The sequence below is a fragment of the Apodemus sylvaticus genome, chromosome 9 (genome assembly GCF_947179515.1).
Source record: "Apodemus sylvaticus chromosome 9, mApoSyl1.1, whole genome shotgun sequence".
Taxonomy (NCBI): domain Eukaryota; kingdom Metazoa; phylum Chordata; class Mammalia; order Rodentia; family Muridae; genus Apodemus; species Apodemus sylvaticus.
In genome coordinates, this window is record NC_067480.1 from 72,989,529 (window position 1) to 73,013,699 (window position 24,171).

Genomic DNA, 24,171 nt, shown 5'->3' on the forward strand with positions numbered 1-24,171 from the left:
TGGGCCCCAGAGGTGCTCCGGTCTCTGACCCCAGGGCTGGAATCACAGGCATATGCTGCTATTTCTTTGGTGGATTCTGGGACTTGAGCCTGGGTCTTTCTTGCTTGCGTGAAGTTCTTTAACTTCTGGGAGCATCTTTCCACTCCCAGGATCCCAAGTGTCTGCGACAGGAGGGATCTGAGCCACATCTGCTGGTGTCCTGTGAAGAAAATGCCTGGTTGAGGACAGTGTAGCTGTCATTTGGTCACCCTGTCACTCATGGCCCCAGACTCTACAGTTCAGAAAGAAAACACCAGGTGACCTCCTTCAAGAGCAAAATTCTCAGATTCCTTATCTCTGTCTCTGTCTATTTATAAGGAAATCTAGTGGTTTAGCCTTGGCAGTCCTTATTAGGAATGAGGAAATGGCCAAATAAGGGAGACAAAAGTAAGGAGGAAGGTGGAGGGGGGAACCCGTTGGAACAATGTTCTCCACATTTGGGCCTGTCAGAGCTCTCTTCCCTCTCTCTCATGCATGTGCGCACACACACACACACACACACACACACAATTAGTATCACACAGCACACTTGGACATGGCCCAGGGAAGCACACTTCAAACACTGACACCACAAAATAATGGCACCAAGGCTAGAGAATGGAGGGACCTTTTTATCCTATTTTGTCTTTACTCAGAATCTAGTGGAGAAAAAAATAAGCCATTTGCTCCAGCAGCAGACTCCAAAGTCCAGGAACAAGACAATAAAACTCCCCACTAGAGGAACAGCTTAAAGATAGCCGAGATATCCTATCTCGGGATAGGCCTTCTCTGCAGCGCAGCACATCCTGTGGTTAATCATTCAGGATTCAGGAATGCAATCCACATGAGGCATCCCAGCACCCATTAATGCGGTCTTAGATTAATTAACTCCAATAATACATTAATAAACTGTCTACCCGTTGTAAGTGTAAGGTACTTTGCTTTTGCAGTTGATCTGCCTGTCTGAGTTGCTCTGGGGCTAGAAGCTGCAGTCTCTGGTTTAGCACCTTGTAGTAAAACAGTTGGAGGCTATGTAAAGTAGCCTTAGTTCTATCTCTGCAGGAATTTCAAGGCTCTTAAGTTTCTTCTCAGGAAGAAAAGGGAGGGAGGCCTGTCTCTGCTCTTTCGTTCTCATCATTTTTATGACTTTCAGAGTGCATGATCACATGGTAAAAAGTTCACTACAAGTTTGCACATAAATAAGAGGTTTATAACAAAAGAATGTCTATGAGCATAGCCACTAGGAGTAATTATCTTGCTAAACATTCATCATTTGTTACTAGCTTACTGATACATGGAGAGTTAAAAACCATCACTAAGTTTTCCGTGAGGTTTTGTATAGATAAACCCAGTCAATAGTTTATCTTCTGTTCTTGTACCTGTGGTACAAATCTTTAGCTCCTTCTTTATGACTTTTGGTTAATGATTTTTACAACCTCTTGGAATGTGCTTTGGGTTTCAGGTGTCTGTTATTTCAGAGGCAAGTAGGTTTGATAAGCAAGTTCTGTTATAAAAGGGGCTTCAATGTCTTTGCCCGTGGTCGCCATTCTGAAGCAGTGGTGACCCCGGCAAGCTGGTTGTTTTTTGCAGAATAAACGCTCTTTGTTCTTTGGTTGCTTCAGAGACTGCTGCATAGCATGAGGTCCCCTGCACCCACGTGAAAATCTGGGTGTAGCAACACATGTTTGTCACCACAATGCTGGAAAGGCAGAGACAAGAGGGTCCCTGGTGCTCACTGGCTGGACAATCTGGCTTATGTGGTGAGCTTCGAGATCAGTGAGAGTTCTACCTTAAAAAAAAAAGGAGAGAGGAGGGTTTACATGGGAGCTAAGATGGGTGGACCACTGTGAGTTCCAGGCCAGCCCCAGACTAAGACCCTGTCTCAAAAAGTAAAAGTAAGACAAAATAAGATGAGCGCAGTGGAGTAATACCTGTGACATCAACCTCCAGCCACCACACACATCTTCACACATGTGCACACACAATACACTAGCTGTGTGTCCTAGAGACCTTTTCTCACAGTTCTGAGCTGACAGAAGCAACTGAAGGGGGAAGGTTTCTCCCAGCTCAGGGTTGCAGGGGACTTGGGTGCATGATGGTGTGAGGGTGTGGCAGCTGCGGCTTTTTGGCTCCTGTTGGCGAGAGCCTACGCCCTGGCCCCTAAAATATTACTCACATCATAGCATGAACCCCGAAGACATAGTGTTGATTGAAATCAACAGCACAGATACAATGTGATGACACTAAAATATGATTTAAGAATAAGCAAGGCATCGAGGCAGGACACAGACCTGTAATAACATCCCTCAGGGGCTGAGGCCAAGTGCACAGACAGACCTGCCTCCAGTACAAGAGTAATAAAAGGAAAACAGAGACAAGAATCAAGGAAATAGGCCAGAGATAGAGCTCTGCAGGTAAAGGCTCTTCCTGTTCTTGCAGGGTCTGGTTTCCACTGCCTGAAACTTCCACTCCAGGGGTTCTGGCCTCTTCTGGCCTCTGCAGTCATGCTAACAAACACAGACATACATGCAATTTAAAAATAATAATATAAATAAATAATAAAATAAATGAAACCCCTAGGGAATTAGGATAGGTTTTTATTTTTTTAGGGAAAAAAAAAAAAAACAAACAGCAGTAGTAGGCTCTTCTCTAGGGCCTGTAAGCTCTCCATCCCAAGTTCTTGGCTGGGTTAGAGCATTCTCTCCTATGAGTGGGGCTTAGGTCCAATTACAAGGCTGTCGATGGCCTCCAAGACATAAGTGCCCCTATCACACACTTAGGTTTATCTGGCTGTGTTGGTCATTGCTTTTGTTCATAGCTGGGGAGATGTGCTAGTTAGGGTTACTACTGTTGGGATGAGACACCGTGACCAAAGCAACACGGGGAGGAAAGGGTTTACTGGACTCTCATTTTCACAGCACTGTTAATCATTAGGGAAGTCAGGATCAGAAGCAAACAGGGTGGGAACCTGGAGGTGGGGGCTGATACAGAGGCCATGGAGGGGTGCTGCTTACTGGCTTGTTCCTCGTGGCTTGCTCAGCCTGCTTTCTTAGAAAAACCAGGACCCACAAAGAGCTGCTCCCTCCCCCATAGATCACTAATTAAAACAATGCCCCACAGGCTTGCCTGCAGCTGATCTTATGGAGACATGTTCTGAACTGAGGCCCCTCCTCTCAAGTGACTCTAGCTTGGGTCAAGTTGACAGGAAAATATCCAGCAGAGTGGGGCTATGGCTTGCTTTTTTACTTGGTTTGCACAGCATCCTGTGACACTATGAAAGTCTGTCCTCAGGAAGGAGGCTTCTAGTTCAGTTCTGTCTGGGATCCTGTATCTGAACTTGTGATATCTCAGAGTTTTGCCTTCAAGTTCTGGGACCTAGCTAAGGGCATTGGCATCAGCCTTAACGGCTGGAGAAACTCGTAGGCTCCCCTGAAAAACAATTTGAAAAGGCATTTCTAATGCCCAACACTGGGGATTTTATTAAATTATTTATGGCACTCGAAGGTGTGGGACATTGACACTCCAAGTCACATGACTCCATTTAAAGCACATACTCATAGATCTATACATTGTATAGGTGTTTTAAGTAAACATCTAGCATTGCACTTCCTGGTGCTTTTTCAAGCATTCTTAATTACCCTCCCTCCCCTCCCTCCCTGTTGGGCTTCCTTCCTACTCTCTAGTTAAATGCACCAATCTCCAAACTCCCCCCTCACAAGTGTCCTAAAGCTCCACCTCCACAGCTCCCACTTTTCCTCACATGGTCCCTCTAGACTTTCCTGGTTCCCATTTTTAATCTGGATTTCTTCACTTAGCCCAATATTTTCTATTTCCATCCAGTTACCTGCCAAGTTCATGATTTCACTTTTCTTTAGAGCCGAATGGTTATTTCATAGTGTATAGGTACCACATTTTTTCTATTGTGAGTAGAACAATGCCCATGGCTGAGCTTGTATCTGTGGAGTAGGATGATGAGTCTTTTCAGCAAATTACAAGGAGTGGTATAGATGGGTTGTACCCTTAATTTTTCCAAAACCTACTTTTAATACAGGTTCTTAGAAGCTTTACTCCCGTCTAGCTCACCACCCACCAGAGGCAGTGGAAGAGAAAGGTCATTAGGATATGGGGGAAGTGGACCTGTTTAGAAAATTTTCATTGGAGCAAATCCCATCTGCTGTGTCAGGAAATCAGCAGTCCAGTCCACATGAGTTAGCAGTGGCAGCTTGATCCACTGGCAAACACTTCACAGATACACCAGCAGTCCAGGTCACAGGTCAGCAGAGGTGGCATGACCTAGCAGGAGCGGCCAGACTTCAGCCAAAAAAGCATGAGTCAAGAGAAGGAGCCAGGACCACCAGGGATTCCAGGAGAAGTTCTTGGCTCGTTCAACTAAGCAAAAATCAGCAAAGACGTGAGACCAAGAAGTGTTGTAAAGCGATCTCTACAAGCAAGCCCCTGTCTCAGTAAGTTGAGCCCCATTTGTACTCCCTCCAAATGTCACATGTCCTCCGTGGGTCTTGCTTCATCATGTGTCATACTTCAGCACGTGAGTCTGTCTTGGCAAAACTCCACATGAGTCTGAATCAGCTGACATCACTCTGCCAAATGGCCTGAGTCCACAGAAGTGACAAGAAGCCACCAGTACATCACCTGGAATTTTTTGGTGGGTTTCTGTCTACGAAGTCATGACAAATGGAGCCTCAGCAATGCACATAAGGTGAGCCAATGCATGTGTGTCTTTGGTGAATAACCTGTCAGCACTCATCCTTTCCTCCACTTGCTTTAGCAAAACATCCTTTCACTGGTGTCTGCTTCAGCGAAACATTCCTTTAGGAATCCGCCTTAGTGAAACTTCTTTTCACCTATGTCTGCTTCAGCAAAATGTTCTTCACGTGTCTGCTTTAGCAAAACATCCTTCCACTGGAGTCTGCCTCAGGAAAACACTCCTTCACATGTTTGCCCCAGCAAAACACCATCAAACACAACTAACTTTCCAAAGAAACCAAAATTTTCAACTTCAATAGGTCATATGTAAGATTCATTCCTAGCTTTTGGGGAATTCTGCACACTGATTATAAAGTGGCCGTACCAGTTCACAATCCCATTAACACTGGATGGAGGGCCCCTTTCCCTGCATCCCCTCCAGGACTGACTGCCTGTTTTCTTGATCTTTGCCATTCTGACAGAGGTAAGATGAAGTCTCTCTGTTGTTCTGATTTATATTCCCTAAAGCTAGGGCTGATTAATTTTTGAACCATTTCTTAGCCATTTTTATTTCTCTTTTTGAGAACTCTATGTTCAGATCCATAGGCCATTTTCAAATTGGGCTATTTGTTTTCTTGACTCTGTTTTTTAAATTCTTTATGTATTTAGAATACTAATACTCTATCAGATATATTCTTGTATAGCTAGTGAAGACTCCATCTTGCTCTGCAGATTCCTCTTTACTTGGTTAATTGATATATGTTTGTGTATCTCTGAGGTTATGAATTTGAAGCATTGGGGAAAATGTGAGGGGGGGAACTAACAACAATTTCTAAAAGTTACATAGTGAGAGCTTGTCTCAATTAGTGCTGCCCAGGGCTGTGTAGTGCTCTACAGAAACCCTCTGAGAAATGACAGCAAAGGGGTGGAACTACTGAGCTGCTCCCTGTCCGCGATGGCATGGTTGATCTTGCGCAAGTGAGCACATCCACAGCGAGTTCCTCAGGGCTCCAGCTGCCGAGTGTCTGCATTTCACCACTCTCTGCCCCCTCCTCCAGGTCTTACACTCTTTCTTCTCCATTTTAAAATTGTAGTTTTGGAAACACTAAAATTACATAGATTCACATTTCATTTTTATGCCAATTGCTCTGGTAGAAATGTTCTGGTCAGAAGACAGACTCCATTAGGAGACTGCATTATAAAAGATAACATAGAGCCGGGCGGTGGTGGTGCATGCCTGTAATCCCAGCACTCTGGGAGGCAGAGGCAGGCGGATTTCTGAGTTCGAGGCCAGCCTGGTCTACAGAGTGAGTTCCAGGACAGCCAGGACTATACAGAGAAACCCTGTCTCGAAAAAACCAAATCCGAAAAGCCAAAAAAAAAAAAAAAAAAAAAAAAAAAAGATAACATGGTCTGTGCAATGGCTCAGTGGGTAAAGCATAAGGGTCTGAGTTTGAACTTTCAGAACCATGTAAATCTGAACATGCTAAAGAAGGTGGAGGATGAGTGGAAGGAAATGGAGGAGATGGAGGAGCAGGAGATGGGGAGGAGATGGAGGAGGAGATGGGGAGGAGATGGAGCAGGAGATGGGGAGGAGATGGAGGAGGAGATGGGGAGGAGATGGGGAGGAGATGGGGAGGAGATGGAGGAGGAGATGGGGAGGAAATGGAGGAGGAGATGGGGAGGAGATGTGGAGGGAAGCAGGTGGAGGAGACAACTATGCTGCATATGTTGCTGAGTGAAATAAGTCAGTCACAATAGAAGAATTTGGAATAACTGCAGCCTAGAAGGTCTCTCTGCCTTAGTCATACATCTACCTACCCACCTACCTACCTGCCTACCTACGTACACACACACACACCACTTATTTCCAGTGCTTAGTTTCTTTCCTTCCACCCCATCCCACCTGACTCCTGTTCCTTCCTCAACCCCACCCACTTCAGTTCTCCCCTTCCTCCTTCTTCCTATACCAAGGGTATTTCATACTTACCCGAGGAGAAGGGTGAATTCCTGACTGCTTGACTTTTAGGTAGCAGAGAGATATCATAGGAAAGAAGGAACCAGAACCCTAAAGAGGGAATTCTGTGGCAGGAACTAACCCCCAGGACAGTATAGGTTTCTGTCTTGGACAGTATAGGTTTCTGTCTTTAAGATGGAGTAGGGTATAGTGGGAGCGGCTCACTTAGAGTTACACGAGGACTGGGCAGCCCAGAGAAGAGTGAGAAGGGCAGATCTCAAATTTAAAAAGCTGGTAAGTCAGGCCTACTCTACAGCAACCTAAATTGGTACTTCAGAAAAAGAGAAATCAGATTTCTCTATTATCTGACAAATTGACAAAATGCAGAGACCTTAGAAAATGAATATAAAGGATAGAAACTGTCCTGAAGGTGAGTAGGACAGGACATGGTGATGCTTGGTACGACAGAAGTTACCCACGCTCAATAAGCAGGAAGGCTATTTCTTCAATTTCACTTCCTGTCCCTAGCGGTTGTTGAGCCCTTGCTAGAGAGGGCAGAGCCCTCAGAGGTGCCTGGGTTCTTAGGCAGAATAATTAAAGATGTGAGAGGTAAGTCTTCAGAGTTGACTTGATAGAATGCAAGGTAAACAGCTAGCTAGCAACTTGACAGACAGGGAAACAACCCATTCAGAGAAGAATAAGGGCCGTCAGATGCCTTAGCAACACTGAGATCTCTTTACTAGTAATGACTGGTAAGGTTAAGGCTACTTATTCCTCACTCACGTTGGAATAATTAATTAAAAAATTTCAGTGGCTAATTCGCTACCTGCCTCAATGGTTTATGTTTCCGAAGGAAAGACCACACACACACACACACACACACACACACACACACACCACACAGCCTTTATATTTGAATATGCCTTAAGCAGTTCAATAGCTGGACCATTGCCTAATCTCCTTGCAGTTAATCCACCGCCCACCAATACCCCTGAGTTATTGCTTACTAAACTCTGTATTATTCTATCTTGGCTGCTCGGGACCCGGAAGGCTGCCCAACTGGGTTGCGCTCTCCCCGCCCCTTCCCATGGTGGCCAAGCCTCTCTGCACCGCATTCTTCTTGGGGACCTGTGTCTCTCCTCTCCACACTCTCCCGGCAAGGCTCGGCAGTCCTTTCTCTTCTCCAGGTCCCAAGCTGGGAATCCTAAAGTCCCGCCTCCGTCTGTCCTGTCCAGCCATTGGCTGCCGGGCATCTTTATTTACCAATCGGAACCAATTGGGGTTCCCTCAGTGTCTTATATGTGGACTCTCTCATGCAAACAATTTTGGGGATCCAAAGTAACATTGGAATATAAGCAGCATTAGGTCAAACCCACTACACACTGGTTAATCTAAAATACTCACATGACCAATGAAGTAGAATCCAGACCATTTACAGGGACAGAGCTGCAGCAAATAAGACAAGAATTTATACAAAGAAGAGGTAAGGGTGCTTCCCTATATAGCTCACGTCTGGGAAAAGGGGATTGATATAGAAGTATTAACCTCAGAAGGAATGAAGGAAGTCAAAGAGATTCTAGAAAATCCTGAAATATTAGAATGTGTAGGACGTACTTAGTTAAAAGGGGAACTTAACCCTTATTGGATGGGGTAACTGCTGTGGGAGGCAGGCTTTCCCCGCACTTACTCTAACTCAATTCAAGACACAAGAACAGCACTCTGGGAGGCAGAGGCAGGCAGATTTCTGAGTTCAAGGCCAGCACAGTCTACAGAGTGAGTTCCAGGACAGCCAGGCTACACAGAGAAACCCTGTCTCGAAAAAAATCAAAAGAAAGAAGAAAAAAAAAAAAAACCCTCCCTCCCAAAAAAGACACAAGAACAATGAAAAACTATGAAAGAGGCGTTGAACTGGCCAGGCAGTTGTGTCTACTTCACTTAGTTTACCATAATGTAAGTGATGTAAACCACAGGCCTTGCTGCTGCTCCTCAGCATGCGGAGATTATAATTAAGGGTGTCCCTACAAATTTGAGAATGACATTGGCATCAACTCTAGCCAATTGCCAAACTATTGGAGAAGCTATCAACTGCTTCAAGCAAACTAGAAAGCAGGAGACAGATAAGACAGTACCTCTCCAGTCTAATTTAGTCCAGAATAAAACCAAATCAGCATCATGAAAAAGCACACCAAAAATTTGGCAACTTTTAGGCAAAGGCAGGGCAAACCCAACCCTCCATTTGTTCTGAAAATCGAGGGTATAAGGCCATTTGGAACAGGAGATGAGATACCAATACAACAGTTCCAAGGAGGAGGATTCAGACAAATTCCTAGTCAGGCCAAAGAATGTACAGAATCAATAACCCCCAAATCAAGGAAGGACCCCCAGACCCTCAATGTAGATCCCAGCAAAGATCAGGGGAATGGTCCAACAGATAAATTGCCTGATTGATACAGGGAGTGAGGTGACAGGTTGCAACCTCTATTTCCCCAAGTTCCCCTTATTATGTAATTATTGAAGGAGTACTGTAACACTTAGCACCAACGACTCCATGATGGCCGTACCATTCAGGCTGTAAAACTCAGCACACAAAAAGGGTCAGCTGCTAAAACTAAATAAAGCAAAGGAATCCATCCAAGTACACAGACCTGGGAAAGTCTCTAGATGTACCGAGCTTGCTTTTTGACATCTGTAGCTCTGCCTCTGGCCAACTGGTCTTTTTAAGAACATGGTTTAATTGCTTAAAAGCTCATCTTGGGAAAGGCTCGGGGTAGCACTGTGATCCTGTGTTGTTCTACACTCAGTATAGTCTCTGGCTGGCTAACAAGGATTTTCTATTGGTTTAACTCCATATCCAAGCACTCCTTTGTTTTTGTTTTTGTTTGTTTGTTTGTTTGTTTTTGACAGGGTTTCTCTGTATAGCCCTGGCTGTTCTGGAACTCACTCTGTAGACCAGGCTGGCCTTGAACTCCGAAATCCTCCTGCCTCTGCCTCCCAAGTGCTGGGATTAAAGGCGTGCGCCGCCGCCACCACCACCCGGCATATCTAAGCATTCTTGTGTGAATAACCCCACAACTTTTATGGAAGTCCCGCCAAGATCCTAGAGAACAAACCCCAAGACACTGGGGGTCTCAGCCCTTCAGGAGGAGGAAGAATGTGCTGGTCAGGGGACTCCTAGTAAATTCTCAAGTTGAGATGTTTCAGGTTCATGGAGTTCAGTTCAGGTGTGGCATGTGGGATAACTGGTTCATGAATGTTGTAAGGTGTGTCCCTGTATTCTCAGTTGTTAATGGCTGGGCTGTTGGCACCTGACTGGAGGGATATGTAAATGTTTTTTGCTTCCTCACCTGCCCTTTTGCTTTTAAGAAAGGCAAAGTCATAGAGCCCCCAGGGCCAACTCAAGCAAGGAGTGTGGATTTTTGCATAAGAAAGAGCTGGTGGCTGGCGCTGGGGTAGAGCGGAGAGCCACGTGGAGAGGTGGAAAAGTTGGCTTGAGCTAGAGACCAGCTGAGAGACTGCCCCAGCGAGAGGCCCACAGCAGTACACTGTACATCTCTGCATCTTTGTTATTAAACCCCAAGTGGGACTCACGAAAGCCCTACAATATCTAGATCCAGGCTAAGGCCCAAGATACAGATTAGCTTGCTCCAGACACAAGACCTGGACGAAAGAATTCAGGCACAGGATCTGGGAACAAAGATATTGCTGAAGTCAGAGAAGCTAAAATCCCAGACCTCAGAGTTGGTAACATGCTCAGAGACAGAAGCTAAAAAAGTACTGAAATGGATATTCAGTTATCAGATATTAAGATACTAGCAGTAGGACTGGAGAGATGGCTCAGTGGTTAAGAGCACTGGCTGCTCTTCCAGAGGTCCTGAGTTCAATTCCCAACAACCACATGGTGGCTCACAACCATCTGTAATGGGATCCGATGGCCTCTTCTGTAGCTTCTGAAGATAGCTACAGTGTACTCATATAAATGAAATAAATCTTTAAGAAAAAGGTATTAACAGTAAAAGAGAAATAAGTAGAAATGTTTTGTAAATGTGCGTAGATGCTGGAGAAAGAAAGAAATACTGAGTTTTAGGATATAATAAAGTGAAGTCTCCAAAGGAAGGAGAGAGTAAGCAAGGTTTAAAAAGGAAATGTTTTCCATGTTAAAAACCGGAAAGCAGTATAGCAGAGGCCACCTGGGCCCCATTTAGTTTTGTTTTAATTATAATCAGAGAACTAATTATAATATGTTTGGTAATGATTGCCTTTTTTGGTGTCCTAAGAAAGATCAGAGTACAGAAGAAGGGCACTGTACCACAGTCTGCCTCTTCAGGTGCTGGAGCGCACGGCTGCCACTCCGGGGAGGTAGAAGGAAGTCCATAATGCTGCTGTACAGTTCCTGTTCTTTTTTGCTGGACCAGAAGGGGAAGCAGCGGCATCTGGGACTGTCTCGGACTGTGTCCTGTCTGAGTAACAGGGCATTGATGGTGCACCACTGGGAGTCAGGAATGGAGCCCTGATCCATGCTTCCCCTCATTCGCAGGGCAGGAAGGGTTCAGCGAAGCTCCAAATGGGCAGAACCTGGTCTGATTAGGAGCTGACGTCACTTTAATTAGAAAGGCAGTCAAGGGGCTGGAGATATGACTCAGCGATTAAGAGCACTGACTGCTCTTCTGAAGGTCCTGAGTTCAAATCCCAGCAACCACATGGTGGCTCACAACCATCCATAGCAAGATCTGAGGCCCTGTTCTGGAGTGTCTGAAGACAGCTACAGTGTACTTATTATATTAAGTAAATAAACAAACAGATAAATCTTAAAAAAAAAAAAAAAAGAAAGGCAGTCAATGAATCCGGGCCTGACTCTCCCTACTTTGATCTGGTCTTAAGACAATGCGCCTTGCACTTACAAACCTATTATGCCTTGTATAATCTTCTTAAAGTGGTCCTGGAGCCCACAACTGGCAGTCAGCATATCAGGACTTGGCTGAGAGTCAGGCATGCTTAAATCTTGAATATCACCTCAACATCACCCTAGACATGCTGACTGGCCACGGGGCATACTTTAACCCAGTTACCCAAACTACTATCAGCCAACGTGCCTGCTTCAACCAGGTGGCTGATCTGTCTTTCAAGGCCCTCAAGGCCCGCACTCCCAGAGATCCCTCTGCCTGTTTTCCCAACCTTGTAAAGCAATCAGGCAAGTCCTTTCTGGACTTTCTCATGAGGGTTACTCAGGCAATGGGGAGAGGAGTGGATTCAGGACCCACTGGAGACATGCTTGTTAAACAATTGGCTTGGGAGAAGTCTTAATGTGCCAACCCACAATGTGGTAGCAGGAGTTAGTAATGATGACCTTCAGAAAATGGGTAGTAGCCACCAGGGGACTACCCTATGACCCTGTAGCAGCCCTGACTGCCTCTCTCGATGCTCTGTTGGCTGACAGGCAAAGATCCAACAACAGACTTTCACAGGGAGGCCTGCCTGATCGCCTTAAAAGACATAACCCTGGGCTGGAGAGGTGGCTCACTGGTTAAGAGCACTGACTCCTCTTCCAGAGGTCCTGAGTTCAATCCCTTGGGTATTCTGAGCTTCTGGGCTAATACCTACTTACCAGTGAGTGTGTACCATATGTGTTCTTTTGTGATTGGGTCACCTCACTCAGGATGATATTTTCCAGTTCCACCCATTTGCCTAAGAAGGGGGACACTCTCACCCAGCCATTGAACTGAGCACAGGGTCCCCAATGGGGGAGCTAGAGAAAGGACCCAAGGAGCTGAAGGGGTTTGTAGCACCATAGGAAGAAGAATGATATGAGCCACCCAGTACCCCCAGAGCTCCCAGGAACAAAAACATCAACCAAAGAGTGCACATGGAGGGACCCATGGCTCTAGACACATAGGCAGCAGAGGATGGCCTTGTCGGACATCAAAGAGAGAAGAGGCGCTTGGTCCTGGAAAGGCTCGATGTCATAGTGTGGGGTATTACCAGGACAGGGAAGTGGGAAGGGGTTGATTAGGGAGTGGGGGAGGGGAAATGGCTTATGGGAACCTGGGGGGGGGGGACCAGGAAATGGAAATCATTTGAAATATAAATAAAGAATATATCTAATTTAAAAAAAAAAAAGGTTGAGCTAGGCGATGGTGGCGCAGCCTATAATCCCAGCACTCTGGGAGGCAGAGGTAGGTAGATTTCTGAGTTCGAGGCCAGCCTAGTCTACAGAGTGAGTTCCAGGACAGCCAGGGCTATACAGAGAAACCCTGTCTCAAAAAAAACCAAATCCGAGGAAAAAACAAAAAACAAACAAACAAACAAAAAGGTGAGTGGTTGGGCAAGAAAACCTTATGATAAGGAACCTGGTAAGACAAGACAGCCCTTTTCTCTTAAGCACTCTCAGTCTTTCTGGGCAGAGTCCCTTAGTTTTCAAGAAATGATGAGAGGCTTCCCAGGTGATCTTGATTACACCCACCCCCTTGCTGACACAGGGGCAAGGATATGCATGTGCTTTTCTACAGGACTCCACAACACCATGATGGGTACTGGTACCGGACATGCGACCAGCCATGCAAAAGGAGGGCAGAGACAAAGCCCCCTTCCCCTCAGACCTGGCTGAGGAGGTGGCACTTGTTAGAGGTAAGTCTCTACTTGCCTCTTTTGTTTTCTTTTCTTTTGTTTTCTTTTCTTTTGTTTTCTTTTCTTTTTTATTGGATATTTTCTTTATTTACATTTCAAATGTTATCCCCTTTCCCTCCATATCCTCCCCCTCTCCCTGCTTTTGTGAGGGTGTTCCTCAACCCATCCACCTCCCCGCCCTTGATTCTCCTACACTGGGGCATCTATCGAGCCTTCATAGGACCAAGGTCCTCTCTTCCCACTGATGCCTAACAAGGCTGTCCTCCACTACATATGCAGCTGGAGCCTTGTGTACTCCTTGGTTGGTGGTTTAGTCCCTGGGAGCTCTGGGGGCAGGGGGGTGGCTCTGGTTGGTTGACTTTGTTGTTCTTCCTTTGCGGTTGCAAACCCCTTCAGCTCCTTCAGTTCTTTCTCTAACTCCTCCACTGGGGACGCCATTTGCCTTACACTCTATCAAGTATACAGTATTTCCCAGGCCTATGAACAACTGGCCCGTTACATTAAGAGAAGCTCATTGGCGGACCACTGGGGGCTATAGATACCTCATTATCATGGAGAAGTCAGGTGTGCTATGTGACCCAGTGCCCACAGTCCTCAGTTGTATGTCCCAGAGCAGGTCAAGGCAGTTTCTCCTGCTGTTCTCAATTCTGAGATTCCCAGGTGTCTTAGTTAGGGTTTTACTGATGTGAACAGACACCATGACCAAGAAAAGTCTTATAAAGACAACATTTACTTGGGGCTGGCTTACAGGTTCAGAGGTTCAGTCCATTATCATCAAGGTGGGAGCATGGCAGCATCCAGGCAGGCATCGTGCACGCAGAACTGAGAGTTCTACATCTTCATCTGAAGGCTGCTAGTGGAAGACTCTCTTCTAGGCAGCTAGGTTGAGGGTATTTAAGCCCATTCCCAAAGTGACACACCTACTCCAACAAGGCCACACCCCTTCATAGTGCCACTTCCTGGCCCAAGCGTATATAAATCACCACAGTCCTGCTCAGAAACCCTCTTCCTGCACCTGTCTTTAGGGCACTGTCTGTGTGTTCCAAATACTTATCCTCATGTGTGAGAGCCACAGACAAACGTCACTCTCACCCCTCCTCAGAGACATTTCTCTTTGCAGCAGATGGAGACCGTCACAGAAATCCACAACTGGTTAAAATGCAGAGAGTTAAATGATCTTGGGATGCCCTGGCCCTCTGATATGCCTGTGTCGCAATCCTGACACCCAAGGTCTAGGGACCATTGCAGAACAGGCAGGAAGCTGTAAGAGCCAAAGGAGGGGAGGCCTCTTGCTGGGGAAGTATGTCTTACCTGTGACACGGAAGGTGCATTCATGGCACTGCCACACTGTCGCCACTTAACACCTGAACAGCGGCAACACCAGTTGACAGGCTGGTGTGAATGTTACGCGTGTCTTAGTGAAGAGCTACAGGAAATTGATGGATGCTAAGAGGAGAATTAGATTTTCCAGGGATCAGCCCAAGAACAGTTATCCAATCCCAAGGCCAGATGGGCTTGGATAGTGTGTGTGTGTGTGTGTGTGTGTATGTGTATGTGTATGTGTGTGTGTGTGTGTGTGTGTGTGTGTGAGTGAGAGTGTGTGTATGGTCATGAACCTGAGAGGGAGTGGGAGATGTGGGAGGAGAGGAAGAAGGCGTTAATGTGAATACAGCACCCATGAATGACCTTTGTTTCTCTGTTTCTTTCTTTGTTTCTTTGTTTCTTTCTTTCTTTTTTAAATCAACACAACAGCAGCAACAACAAAAATCAATATAAAAACAAGGAGCCCAAGTGAACCCATCTCTGCTGTCAGAATTCAGAACCGTGCATCCCACAGAGGAGGAGGAGTGGGCTGAGAGTCATGGGGAGGGTCAAGGGTGCTAGGTGTGTTGCTTAGTCCACCTGTGGAAACCTCTGGCTGCTTTTGTTCTGACTCCTGCTAGGAACAGCTTCTGTGATTGCCATGTTCAGAATGGCCTGCAGGCGGCGATAGGGGGGCGCTTGCAGCCTCGCGAGTAGATTTGGGGCTCACATGGGATAACATTAATTTTGAGAGATTAAATACATAAGTTACAATTTCAAAAGGAATTTAAAAGTAGGATTAGTCGGCTCAATTTTTTTTAACTATGTAGAAGAAGAAAAGAAATTGGAGCGAGGAGCAGGAATCCAAACAAAACAACAGAGAAAGATGAAATGTCCAGGGCAGGTAGAGCTGACCACGCATGCGCAGAATCCTTAGTTCCACCCTCGGTTCACACCACATCCTGGCACTCAGGGCAGGAGAGTCAAGGGCATCCTTGCTGCACAGGGAGTTCCAGGCTAATCTGGTATCTTTTTGCTTCCCCCCCCCCCCCCCCACCGGGACAGGGTTTCTCTGTATAGCCCTGGCTGTCCTGGAACTCACTCTGTAGACCAGATTGGCCTCGAACTCAGAAATCTGCCTGCCTCTGCCTGTCAAGTGCTGGGATTAAAGGCGTGCACCACCACTACCGGGCCGTCTGTTATCTTAGTTAGGGTTTCCACTGCTGTGAAGAGACACCACCATGACCAAGGCAACTCTTACAAAAGACAATATTTAATTGGGGCTGGCTTATAGGTTCAGAAGTTCAGTCCATTACCATCAAGGTTGGAGCACAGCAGAGCCCAGGCATGGTGAGGGAGGGGCTGAGAGTTCTGCGTCTTCATTTGATTGCACCCAGGAGAAACTGACTGGCCGGACTTGAGCATATGTGTGAGGCCTCAAAGCCACTCCCACAGTGACATGCTTCCTCCAACAAGGCCACGCCTCCTAACAGTACAACCCCCTATGGGCCAAGTGCATTCAAACCACCACACCTGAGCTAGTCGAGGCCCTGCATGTGGTCACATGTGCACACAAACACCTGCACACTCCAGAACCGGAAGACCTCATGGAAAAAGGAAAGAGGTTGGTGAGATGGCTCAGTGGGGACAGGTGCACGTCATCAAGCCTTCCAACCTGAGTTCAGTCCCTGAGACCCACATATTGGAAGGCAAGAACCAACTCCCCAAAAGTTGCCCTCTGACCTTCACATATGCCCACCTGTTCCATATACAAAATGATGTAATTTTTTGAGAAGACAAAAAAAGGGGGAAAAAGCATCTAAATAACTTTATATTCTGTAGTTTGAAATAGTATATTGAATATGTCTAAAGGCTTCTAAATAAAATATTAAAATTTGTTCTCCCATTTCAAATTAAAATATAATAAATTTAAAACACTAAAATTTGTTTAACTATTTTATTTTCTGAGTCAGGGACTCACTATGTATCCCTGTATATTCTGGAACTCACTGTGTAGCCCAGGCTGGCCTCAAAGTCACAGTGATCTACCTGCCTCTGCTCCCAGAGTGCTGAAATTAAAGCCATGTGCAACCACCACCAGGCTGTCTTATCATTTTAAATAAAATATCAAAATTTGGGGGGATGTGATGGCACAATTCTGTAATCTCAGCATTTGGGAGACAGAGGCAGACAGATCTCTGTGAGTTCAAGGCCAGCCTGGTCTACATAGGAGTTCCAAGACAGCCAAGGGTACTCAGTAAGACTCTGTCCCTGAGATAAATTTTTAACATTTTGAAAAAACATAAAAATATCAATTTTAATTATTAAATTGTTATTGTATTTATTAAATTTTAAAATATAATATTTTTAGTTTATTTGAGTAATTTTCACAGGTGTACAATGGATTATTATTCAGTCTCTACTTCTTTACAACTCTTTCTGGAATCTTCAAAAGAGTACCTGTTCAACTTCATGTTCTTTCTTTGTTTTGATAGGGTACTGAGATCAATTGGTGTGGCCCATGGTTGTGTGGCTATCCAGGAGCTAGGTACCCTACAGAAAATCCCTGAGGATCTTCAGGACAACTGACAGGGTGAGTGGGGGTTGGTGAGCTCCTCTGTCATACATGCTAGTTCATCCTGAGCAGGTGACCATGCTCACAAGACAAACATTGTTAGACTGTATAACAAAAGGTAACATGGGCTGACGTGAGGCTCAGTGGGTAAGCACTTGCCAATCAAGTGTGAGGAGCTTAGTTTGATTTTCCAGAACCATGCAAAGCTGAGTGTGGATAGAGGAGATGGAGGAGATTGGAGGAGAAGATGGAGGGGAATGTGGAGGAGAAAGAGTAAAAGATGGAGGAGGAAATGGGGGGAGGAGATGGGGAGATAGATGAAGGTGGGGATAGATGAGATGGAGGAGGAGATGGAGGAGGGTGTAGTTGATTGTATTACAGATGCTCATTTCGTTCCCAGTACACTGTTTGCACAGAGGGTCATCTCTAGCTCTGGGACCCTGGCCCCAGCTGGCTCTGATTAGTAAACAAAGATGCCAGCAGCTCAGAGCTGGGGAGGGGGCAGACAGAGGCGGGGTTTTAGGATTCCCGATGCTTGGGACCAGGAGGAGGGAAAGGAGAACCGACATGCCTTAGGAGAGCGTGGAAAGGGGAGACACAGAGGCTGCCATGCAGTAGAGAAGCAAGAGGAGCACCCTCGGATGGTCCAGAGGGATGCACAATGGGTCCAGAGAGGCCAAGGATGTTAGTAAATAACAACTCAGAATTATCGGTGGGAGGTAGATTCTGACAACATAGAGACTCGACGGTTGCCCAGCTATTGTGCTGCATAAGGCCTATTAAAATATAAAAACTCTGTGTGTGTGTGTGCCTGTATGTGTGTATGTGCGTGTGTGCGCATGTGCGTGTGCATGTGTGTCCGTGTGTGTGCGTGTGTGTATGTGTGCATGTGCGTGTGTGCGTGTGTGTATATGTGTGTGTGCATGTGCATGTGTGTGTGTGCGTGTGTGCATGTGCATATGCGTGTGTGCATGTGTGTATATATGTGTATGTATGTATGTGTGCATATGCGTGTGAGTGCATGTGCGTATATGTGTGTGTGCATGTGCATGTGTGTGTGTGTGCGTGTGTGCATGTGCATATGCGTGTGTGCATGTGTGTATGTGTGTGAGTGTGCGTGTGCATGTGTGTATATATGTGTATGTATGTATGTGTGCATGTGCGTGTGAGTGCATGTGCATGCGCATGCGCTTGCATGTATGCATGTGTGCGTGCGTGCATGTGTGCATGAGTGTGTGCGTGCATGCGCGTGCGTGTGTGTGTGTGTGTGTGTGTGTGTGTGCGCGCATGTGTCTCATTCAGGAACATATGCCATTGAGGAGGGTAACAACTCTATGCCAGGATTTGTTTGCAATTAATACTACAGGAGGGGATGGAGGAGGAGATGAAGGAAGAAATGAAGGTGTAGTTGGAGGGGAGACAGAGACAGAGGAGACCATTTTGCTGACTGAAATAAAATCAGTCACAGCGAAAGAGTCTGGAATGACTCCAGCACAGGAGGTCTCTGTCTCAGTCACACATGCACATGCATGCGGAACACATAGAATTTATGGGAAATCAAGTCCATGTCGATATAATTTAAAAATATATCAGTTTATAAGCATCCATGAACATTTAAAAGCCTGGCATGCTGGGTAACAGATCATGTTGCCTGACAGGTGACAATGGAACTTCTTTCCGCTCATGGAAGACCAAGGAAGGAACCTATGTGTCTAGAGGAAGCCCTTAGAGGGCTGACTTTCAGTCTTCAGACTCTTCCACTGAGAAGGAAACTTCCAGATGTCACTGTGTCATTCGGTAAGTTCCTCCAGGAGACTCTTGGTGGTATCTGGGGGTGTTTATGGTTGTCGGGGGTGGGGGAGACCAGAGAGGTTGCTCCACATGCTGTGGTGCATAACACACCCGCCAGAGTGACATCAGCCTGGTCCTGAGAGAACCCCCCCCCCCCAAACCACAAGAATCTGTATCTTAGTCATCACTTGTCTGAGACACAGCCTCATCATGTAGCCCAGGATGGTCCCAACGTCTCAATCCCTTGTTTCTGCCTCCTGAGTGCTGAGGTAACCAGTGTGCTCCACTGTACCTGGCCTGGACTTTACCATCTATCTATAAGATGGATATCACAGTTTAAAGGGTTCTGCAAAAAATGTATTGTGCAAACCAAGCAAGCTGGAAAAGGTGGCTCACACTGCTCCTTCCAGTCCTCGGGAGGCAGAGGCAGGAAGATTTCTATGAATGCCAGGCTAGTCAGGGTTACAGAGTGAGGCTCTATCTCAAAGATAAACACTCAATGGAAAGGGAGAGAAGCGGAGGGAACAGGAAGGGACCCGACAAGGGCTGTAGCCACTGCATCCTACCCCGTACTCAGCCATTGTCACCCTTCTTTCTATTTTGAATGGAAGCCCAGTCCAGCTTCATATCAGCTTGGATTGGACTATTTCTGCACTGAAGCCACCAGTCAGGTTTTCCAGAGTCAAGGTCCCTAAAAACTTTATGGAACTCATACTTTTGAGGGAGATGATGTGGAGTCCTGTCTTGACCCCCCTCACCTTTCATTTCTTTTGTGTCAATCATGTCATGATGTTGGTACAGGCTCTTCCAGAGCTGTGATATCAATAAACCTTTTTTCTTTGTAAAGTATTCAGGCTCAGGTATTGTGTTATAGCAACAGTCAGTAAGTAGATTATGTTTCCAGTTTTCCAACTCTGAGCAGGGGTCTCAGTTTTCCGTGCCTGGCCTCTAACTGCTTGGGACACTTCCTACTGAACAACCTGCCCATCCCTGTCTCCTCTTCCAGTCTCTACTTATAATGGATTGCAGCACTCTACCGACCTCCTTATAGGCAAGACATCTATTAAGGAGAATCTTCACAGATGCACATTGGGAAATTGTCCCACTTACCTTTGTCAGCCTGATTGGACAGGGATCCTTTACTAAAAAATTGCCAGATCAGCTCAGCTCAGCCTGAGGCCATGCATATGAGAGGTTGTTTTGACCGATAACTGACAAGACCCGGGCCCCGTGGACAGCGCCATCCCTAGGCAGGTGGCACCCACTGGGCATGACCATGAGTGGATGGGCCAGGGCACAGCCTTCTTGCATGGCTCCTGCCCCAGGGTCCTGCTTTGAGTTCCTGTCTTGACTTCCCTCAGTGACGGACTGTGACCTGGAAATATGAACAAAACCAACCCCTTCTCCTTCCTGAGATGGTTTTGGTCAGGACATTTACTACAGCAAAGGAAAGAATATTAGAGCAAAGGACTTCATGTCAGGACTTCATCACATGCATTTGGGGGTGCCGCACACAATGTAGTCTGTAACAGGACAAAGTCACTTACATTTTGGTTTTTGGAGAGTCCTGGGAACATGCAAATCCTCCCAGAAGAGTTTTGGGGGAACTCAAAGATTCAAAATGTCTTGGATTCCCATAAGGCATCTGAGAGGCTTCAGGTTCCCCACCAGGAAGTGACTTAGTGGCATCTCTGGACAGCTTCAAAGAGCTTCCTGTACCTCAGCTTGACCACACACACACACACACACACACACACATGCACACATGCACACACACACATGCACACACACATGCACACACATATGCACACACACATGCACACACACATGCACACACATATGCACACACACATGCACATACACACACACATGCACACACACACACACACACACACACACACACACACACACACACACCGCCAGCAATGCTCAGTTTTGGCAGAGATTTCTCAGTTGGCAATAAGTGGTGGATGCCAGAGTGGCGATGATTGACAGCCGGAGCATGAGTGGACACTTGCGCCTGGACACCTGTACCTGTGGTCCACCCTCTTCCACCCTTTGTAGCTCAGGAATCTGGACAGTGCAGGGAAAGAAGGATGCGGGAAGGGATGGTTCCCAGCTGGGTAGCCACCCCCAGTGTCCTGGTTGTTGAGTGAACTTTTCTAGGGAGATAATAACAGACACCTACTCAACCCACAAAAGGGCAATGATAGAATCAAGGACAAGATGGCAACCAGAGGCGGCTTGGTGAGCCACGGATTAACTGGGCTTGCTTACCGGAACTTGTATAACTTACAGACAGCCACACCATGGAGGAAAAGGTCTGTCCAGGGAATAGTTAAATAGCTACCGATCCCCAGGGAGGGGCCTCAGCCCCTTCCCCACATGACAGGAATTTAATGGTTTAGTCTTGTGTTGGTCTGTTGATGATCACAGCTACCAAGCATTCATGAGGGTGGTAACCATGGTGTGCCCACAGGCCAGTGCTCCACAGCACTGGGGCAGCCAAATCTTCAGATACAAATAGAGTTGGATTAGTAATGAGAAAAGAACATGAAAACTTTTTGCCCTCTCGTAGAGGTTCATGTATGCCACACACCAGCCTGAATTTACGTTTTTTTTAGGAAGCAACCACTGAGAAAAGCACTGATGTGGGAGGTTGTGTCAGCTAGGTCTTGCTTGTGTGAGTGAACTTTGATTGGAAATTGCTGTTCCTTTAATAAAATCTACAGCCTGGTGTGAGGGCAAAATCTGGCTCACAGTCAGCCTCTTTGTAGGAGATACTTGGGGTGTGGTAGGGGAGATACCCTTGGTGAGAGGCCCATGCCTCACCAAGGGCAGTCACTACCCCATCAGTTCGTCACAATCTCCACCTTCACATGTGTCTTACCTCTTTTTCCTGTGGCTATAGTGACATACCTTGATGAGAACAACTCAAGAGAGGAAGGCTTACTCCAGCTCATGGCTCAAGGGCGCCATGACACACCATGTACACCCTGGTAGAGGGGGCAGCAGCAGTGGGTGTCTGCAGCACAGTCCCCATCTGACCAGTTGAGGATCGAAGCCCAGGGAATGGTGCCACCCACAGTGTGACTGTGGGTCACTCTGCCTCAGTAGTGCAACTGAGGTAATCTCTCCATGCACACATGTGTGGTCCCAGTCCTGGAGGGGAGGAGACGGAGGCTCACTGGGGCTTGTTGGCCCAGCACGCAGAGTCAGTGAGCTTCAGGTCAGCAAGAGGTGCTGCCTAAAAGTCAAGGTACAAGATGGCCAGAGAATGACATCAAGGTTGACCCGTGGCTTCCACACGCATAAGTACATACACAGATACATGTGTACTACTGCATGGACATGTGTACACATACACACACACAGTCACACGCACACACATACAGTCACACGCACACACACAGATATTGGCTACTATGACCCCTTCTTTCTTTCTTTCTTTCTTTCTTTCTTTCTTTCTTTCTTTCTTTCTTTCTTTCTTTCTTTCTTTCTTTCTTCCTTCCTTCCTTCCTTCCTTCCTTCCTTCCTTCCTTCCTTCCTTCCTTCCTTCCTTCCTTTCTTTCTTTCTTTCTTTCTTTCTTTCTTTCTTTCTTTCTTTCTTTCTTTCTTTCTTTCTTTCTTTCTTTCCTTCTGCTTTTTCTTGGATATTTTCTTTATTTACAGAGACAAAGTGTGGAGCAGAGACTGAAGGAAAGTTCCCCTTTTCAAACACATTCTGATTAGTGTCATGTGGATGATTGCAAGGCTGGCTGCCTTTGGCATAATAGTTGAGATGAATTGGATATTTAAGTGAGCTCATAACTATAACCATGTCAGTTAGTTGTCTGTTAATATAACAAATGACAGAGACAATGTGGAAAGAAAACGTTTTGCTTTGGTTCTTGTTTGGGGCAGTGTCGGTCCATGGGTGGCTGTCCCTGTTGTTTTGAGACTGCTGGGATGTGTCATGGTGGGAACACCTTGTGAGGGGAGAAATCACTCCATGCGTGGGAAGTGAAAGAGAGGGAAAAAGAACAGACCACATTTTTATTCTCTTCTTTGAGGGCATGTTTCCAACGGCCCAGTGATCTCCAAACAAGCCCCACATAATTTTTTTAAATCATTTTCAATTTAGTATTTGAGAATAATGATAGGTATATAATGCATTTTGATCATATTTATCCCCCTTCAACTCCTCCAGGACCCTCCATCCTCCACTGTTCCACTTGTACGTCCTCTTTCCTCGTGATAACACACTCAGTCCAACGAGAGCTGTCTGTATGGGTGTCCTACTCACTGCTCTGCTGCTGTGGAGACACCATGACTACAGCAACTCTCATCAAAGGAGGCATTTAGCAGGGAGCTTGCTCACAGTCTCAGAAGGTTAGTCCGTTGTCATCAAGATGGGAACAGAGCGTGGTGTCAGAGCAGTGGCTGAGAGTTTTATGTGCTGATCTGCAGGCGCCAAAGCTTTTGAATCCTCAAAGCTACCCCATTAACACATGTGCCCTTCCCCCAACAAGGCCACACATCTCAATCCTTCCCAAACAGGTCTGCTAACTGGGGATCAAGCATTTAGAGCTGTGAATGAATGGGGGCCATTTTCATTCCAACGCCACAGTCAGCATGGGTGAGGGTCATCCCCTGGAGCACCGCGGAGCCACGTAGTTCACAGTTGTTGGGTCATAGTCACAAGACACAGAAGATTCTGCCTGATCAGACTCTCATGGTCTTCCTGCCCCTTCTTCCATGATGGTCTCTGAACCTTAGGGAGGGATATGACACAGGTTTCCCATTTGTGACTGAGTACTCCTCAGTCTCTGCCTCTCTGCTCTGTGACCCGTTGTGAGTTTCAGCATTAACTGTTGTCCACTGCATCACGAAGCTTCTCAGATGAGGTCCGAGAGCTATATGGACCATTACATATCAAAACACTACTGTAGAGGGTATTTTCATACTATGTCCATTAGCAAAATAACAGTAAGCTCACACTTGGGGTCTGTGAGTGCCCAAAACATGGGTTCTTGGCTAGATTTACCTTATCAGGTGTGACTTGTCTCCTGTGGAGTGGTCCTTAAATCCAATCAGAAAGTGGTTAGTTACCATGATAACATTCACATAGCTATTGCAACCGTGGGTACACCTTACTAAACCAGTTATTGTAATTCACACAGTTCACAGCTGAGTAAGAGGACATGATAGGGTCTTACCAAGT

General features: G+C 46.3%; 1 long non-coding RNA gene across 1 annotated transcript; it reads left to right on the forward strand.

Annotated features, from left to right (window-relative positions):
- The first annotated feature begins 4,567 nt into the window (after positions 1 to 4,567).
- Positions 4,568 to 17,190, forward strand: LOC127692547 (uncharacterized). The gene is made up of 3 exons (XR_007979484.1): positions 4,568 to 4,735; positions 13,183 to 13,300; positions 17,098 to 17,190. It is a non-coding gene; the product is annotated as an uncharacterized LOC127692547 (long non-coding RNA).
- The last annotated feature ends 6,981 nt before the right edge of the window (positions 17,191 to 24,171 follow it).